Genomic DNA, 6456 nt, shown 5'->3' on the forward strand with positions numbered 1-6456 from the left:
GGAAGAAGCTATGATGTTCACGAATAAGAAGACTTAACATTCTGAAAATGACAATACTACCTAAAGGGGTCTAAAAATATAATGAAATTCTGATTCAGACCCCAGCATTATTCTTCACAGAAATGGAAAAAGCAACCACAAATTTTATATGGGTAGGAAAGAGACACAGGATAAGTGAAGCCCCAACGAAGAACAAAGAGGAAGCCTCTCGCCCCACAACCTTAAAACCGACTACCCAACCACAGTCGTCAAAACAGCCTAGTACCAGTACAATGACAGATGCATTGACCAATGGAACAGAATAGAGCATACAGAAATAAAGAAATAAACCCCTCTATCTATAGACAACTGATTTTTGACAAAGGATCAGAATGCATTAAATAAAGGAAGTGATAACCTCTTCAACAAATGGTGCTGGCAATTTGGATCTGTTTGCAGAAGAATGAAGCAGGACCCATAACTCACCCCATATAAAAATAGGAACTCAAAATGAAGAAAAGATTTAAACCATAGAATGATAAAGATCATCAAGAAAAGAATAGGGGGAAGATGGCCGACAGGGACACCCGCATACTCTGAGAGCTCCTCCAAACAAAGCGGGATTGGCGACCAGGTAGCTGAATAGTAAGAGTCTGGTGAGTGAAATATCCCCCTGGGACAGCACCCCAGTCCTACCACACGTATTTGTCCGGAGCAGGGGTCTAGGTCAATGAGGACCGGACTAGTGGGACATCTCTGGCCACTAAGCTGCCGTGAGCTCACTGGCGACCGGCTTAGGCTCCATCCCCAAACGGACGCCAGCCCAGAGCCGATTGCCTGCCCTGCCTACTCCAGCGGCCCACTCCCCACTCCCCATACGCGGATCTCCACTGGGAGAGAAGCTTTCCTCTCCTGCAGTTCCCCTCTCCCCGCAGGGCAGCGATCTGCCCTCGGGCCCACGTCCCTCCCTCCATTCATCCAAGCTCAGGGGAGCGGACCCGCGGGTTGTCTGGCGACCCCCACGGGGGACCATCCACCCGCACCGCTGCCGCGGACCTCTCCACCTGCCCTCCGTGCGCTGGCCTCCCACCCCCGCCCGCCCCCGCCAGCCCCTGGCAGCCTAGCGCCAGCTCCACTCCTGGCCGGGACCCTGCGCTGAGCACTTCCCGCCAACAGGAGCCATAGCCCAACCCGCGCCTGTCCCGGACCCTGAGCTTCCGCGGAGCGCCGCGCCCCGCGCTGCTGAGTCTGCCCACCAAGGGCCCCCCCCTGCGCAAGGCACAAGAGTAGGTGCCCTCCCCAGGGTGCTGCGGGGACCCCGGCGGCCGCGACTCTGAGCCTGAGCAGAGGAAGGGCGCCATTGCCCCCTGCGGTTTCGCGCCAAGCCTCCTTTGCCGGCGCCATTACCCCCTGCGGTTTCGCGCCAAAAGGGCGGAGAGCGAACACCATTGTTCCCTGCAGTGTCCAGCCCGGGCAGATCAAACACTCCACCTGCAGTCTAGGCTTTGCAGTCCCTGAGGAGCCCTCAGTGAGCTCCAGCCAGCTCTCACCACCTGGGGCCCTGTTGGGTCCCCAGTGCCAGCCCTAAGCCTGCCGCAGCCCGCCCCAGCCACCCCAGGAGACGGCACAGTGGCCTGAGCCTCCACACAATAAGGTTACTCCTGTCTCCCAGAAGCATGGGGCCTATTAAAGGATCAAGGAAAAATCAACAGACCACATCACTCCCAACAAAAAAATCAGAAAAACGAGGCACTTTAACAGACCTAACGTCACTCATAGAAGAAACAGATATAGATCAGCCACAAAAGGAAATCTTCAGAACTCTGCTTGCAGTAATACAGGAGCTAAGAGAAGAAAACCAAAATAAGGATGCAACGATAGAAGGGATGAAATGCACAATAGAGGGGATGAAGTCCACAATAGAGGGGATGAATACTATCCACCAAAAGGAACTGCAGAAACTAACAGAGGAGGTAGCAGAGGCCACACAAAAGGTCACAGAAGCTATATCTAGGCTTGAGGAGGCTGAGAACCGTATCAGTGAACTCGAGGACGCTCAAAACAAACGAAGCAAGCGAGAAAAACAATCAGATAGGAAAATTAAAGAAACAGAAGACAGCCTGAGATCAATGACAGATGCTATGAAGAGGAAAAATATTCGAATAATTGGTCTACCGGAACACAACATAACACACAAATCGACCGCCAAGATAGCAAAGGAATTCCTGGAAGAAAATTTCCCCAACCTAACAAAGGAGAATCCGACTCTCATACAGGAAGCAGAGAGGACGCCGGCTAAGCTAAACACCAAGAAGAACACGCCAAGGCATATAATTGTAAAATTATCCAACTTAGAGGAAAAAGAGAAAATTCTACGAGCATCAAGAGAAAGGAAGACAGTCACATACAAAGGAGCGCAGGTAAGGGTATGCTCAGACTTATCAGCTGAAACCATGAAGAGGAGGAGAGAATGGAGCAGCATCTTCCAAATTCTGAAAGATAAAAATGCCTCCCCCAGAATCCTATACCCTGCCAAGTTATCCATTAAGATAGAGGGTAAGATAAGGGTCTTCCAGGACAAGGAAGAACTCAAAAAATATACTGCAAGTCACCCGACCCTGCAGAACATACTGGCTGACTCACTATGGCCAGAAGATCAAGCTCCAACTAGAACCTCCAGGAGACCACCATATATCCCATCTCCATCTAGAAGCCAACATGCCAGCAACACGTACCAGGACAACACGGTCTCAGATGGAAAAGAGGACAGGATAGAAACCCTCCACTCAAACGCAGTACACTGATATGAAGGAAGATAGGCAAAGACCCAAAACACAAAACAGAATATGGCAACCATGAAGCCAGAGATTGTAATAATCACTTTGAATACAAATGGGCTCAATTCATATGTTAAAAGAAAGAGGCTGGAGGATTGGATTAGAAAACATAACCCATCAATCTGCTGCCTGCAAGAGACACACCTTAAGCAAGCAGACAAGCATATGCTGAGAATAAAGGGCTGGCAGAAAGTTTACCAAGCAAATGGTAACTCCAAGAAGGCAGGAGTGGCTATCTTAATCTCCGACAAAATGGATCTCAAGATCCAAAACATAAAAAGAGACAAAGAGGGACATTACATAATGCTCAAAGGCTCAGTAAACCAGGAAGCAATAAGCATACTGAATATTTACGCACCTAATAATGGTGCGGCAAATTTCGTCAAACAAACTATTAAAAAAATGACAGAAGAAATCACGGAAACAACAATAATAGTGGGGGACTTCAACACTCCACTATCAGAGAAAGACAGGTCACAGGGAAAGAAGCTCAGCAAAGAGGCCAGAGAGCTAAACAATGTAATTAGGCAACAGGGCCTGATAGACATCTATAGAGCCTTTCATCCAAAAGCAAAAGGTTTCACATTCTTCTCCAATCCACACGGATCTTTCTCAAGAATAGATCACATGCTGGGGCACAAGGCCAGCCTGAGTAAATTCAAACACATAGATATTATCCAGACATCTTTCTCAGACCACCATGCCATAAAGCTGGAGATTAATAGAAGGGCACCCAGAAAAGCAAGGGCCACCAATTGGAGAATAAACAACGATCTCCTGCGACATGAATGGGTTAAGGTCCAGATCAGAGAGGATATCAGGAAATTTCTAGAAACTAATGAGAACGAGCATACAACATATCAAAACTTATGGGACACTGCAAAGGCAGTTATCAGAGGTAGCTTGATATCACTGAATGCATACATGAAAAAAGAAGAAAGGCGTATGACAGATATGTTAACACAAAACCTCCAACAACTAGAACAGAGTCAACAGAACTACCCCTCCAATAGCAAGAGAAAAGAAATAATAAAAATCAGGGCGGAGTTAAACCAGTGGGAAGACAAAAGAACAATGCAAAGGATTAACGCAACTAGAAGCTGGTTTTATGAACGAATTAATAAAATTGACACTCCCCTGGCAAAGCTTACCAAAGATAGAAAGGAACAATCATCAATAGCCAGGATGAGGGATGAATCGGGGGCAATAACAACAGACCCCAATGAGATAAAAAGGATAATCACAAAGTACTATGAAGGTTTGTATTCTAATGAATTCAGAAACCTGGAAGACATGGATAAATATTTAGAAAAACAATCTATCCCTAGATTATCTGAGACAGAGATCAAGAACCTCAACAAACCCATAGCGAAGGAAGAAATAGAGAGTGTCATCAAAAACCTACCAAGGAAAAAGGCCCCAGGGCCAGATGGCTACACAGCAGAATTTTACCAAACATTCAGGGAAGAGCTGACACCGATCCTCCACAAAGTATTCCATAACATAGAAAAGAACGGCAAGCTCCCAAACTCATTTTACGAAGCCAGCATTACTTTGATACCCAAACAGGGAAAAGACCCCACAAGCGTAGAGAATTATAGACCAATATCTCTAATGAACATAGATGCAAAAATCCTTAACAAAATATTGGCCAATAGAATACAAAGGAACATCAAGCATATCATTCACCACGACCAAGTAGGATTCATCCCAGCGATGCAGGGATGGTTTAACATCCGAAAATCCATCAATATCATTCACCACATCGAGAAGAAAAAGGATAAAAACCATATGATAATATCCATAGATGCAGAAAAAGCATTTGACAACATCCAGCATCCATTCCTAATCAAAACACTCATGAAGATAGGATTGGAAGGTAAGTTCCTCAAGCTCATACAAGCTATCTATGAAAGACCAACAGCCAACATCATAGTCAATGGAGAAAAGACAAGAACAATACCACTGAAAAAGGGTACAAGACAAGGATGCCCCCTGTCCCCTCTTCTATTCAATATCGTTTTGGAGGTTCTGGCTAACAACATAAGACAGCGGAAGGACATCAAAGGGATCCAGTTGGGAGAAGAGGAGGTGAAACTATCGTTATTTGCAGATGACATGATCCTATACATTGAAGACCCCCAAAACTCCACAGTTGGAATACTTACAGCAATAGAGGAATACGGAAGAGTAGCAGGATACAAGATCAATAAACAGAAGTCGGTAGGGTTTCTATACACATCGGACAGGGCCATGGAAGAGGCGATTAAGAGGGAAGTACCCTTCACAGTAGCCAAGAACAAACTGAAATACCTAGGAATATACTTAACAAAAAATACTAAAGACCTATATAAGCATAATTATAAAACCCTATTACAGGAAACCAAAAGTGACCTTCACAAATGGATGAAGCTCCCCTGCTCATGGTTAGGTAGGCTGAACATAGTAAAGATGGCAGTTCTTCCTAAAGCACTCTACAAGTTCAATGCTATACCAATCCAATTACCATCAACCTTCTTCAAAGAATTGGAAAAACTGACCACCAACTTCATATGGAGAGGGAAGAAACCCAGAATTAGCAGAGAACTCCTCAAGAAGAAGGACACAATTGGAGGACTCGCCCTACCTGATTTTAATGCCTACTACACAGCTACAGTGGTCAAAACAGCATGGTACTGGCACAATGATAGACACTCAGACCAGTGGAAAAGAATAGAAAGCCCAGGAGTAAAATCATCAGCATATAGACAACTGATCTTCGACAAGGGCCCCAAAAACGTCAAGTGGGAAGCAGATGCCCTCTTTAATAAGTGGTGCTGGAAACAATGGATATCCACATGTAGAAAGTTGAAACAAGACGTCTACCTCACCCCATGCACAAGAATACACTCAAGGTGGATCACAGATCTAGAAGTCAAACCCCAAACCATCAGGACCATTAAGGAAGGAATTGGGACTAATCTCAGAGCACTGGCCCAGGGAGCACATAGGCTCACTGCAACAGGGAAGGGGACACACACAGGTGATCTGGAAATCGACAAATGGGATCTAATAAGAATAAAACACCTGTGCACCTCGAAAGACTTTGCCAAGAGGGTGACAAGGCAACCCACAGACTGGGAGAAGATTTTTAGTAATGACACGTCAGACAAAGGGCTCATTACTAAAATCTACAACACCATCATGACCTGCAAAAAGAGGAAAACAGTTAACCCCCTAAGGAAGTGGGCAAAAGAAATGAGAAGAACTTTCACTAGAGAGGAGATCAATATGGCCAATAAATATATGAGAAAGTGCTCGAAGTCCCTTGCCATAAGAGAAATGCAAATCAAAACAACCATGAGATACCACCTAACACCCCTGAGGCTAGCCCAGATCAGTAAATCAGAGAGCAACAAGTGTTGGAGGGGCTGTGGTGAAATAGGAACCCTCCTCCACTGCTGGTGGTCGTGCAGATTTGTACAGACACTGTGGAAAGCAATCTGGCGATACCTAAAGAAAATGGAAATCGATCTACCTTACGACCCAGCCATCCCTCTACTGGGCATATACCCGGTTGAAGCAGCAAATAAAACACGACCAGTCATATGCGCTCCAATGTTTATTGCGGCACAATTCACAATAGCAAAGACTTGGAAAC

Source organism: Tenrec ecaudatus, chromosome 5 (assembly GCF_050624435.1).
Source record: "Tenrec ecaudatus isolate mTenEca1 chromosome 5, mTenEca1.hap1, whole genome shotgun sequence".
Taxonomy (NCBI): Eukaryota; Metazoa; Chordata; class Mammalia; order Afrosoricida; family Tenrecidae; genus Tenrec; species Tenrec ecaudatus.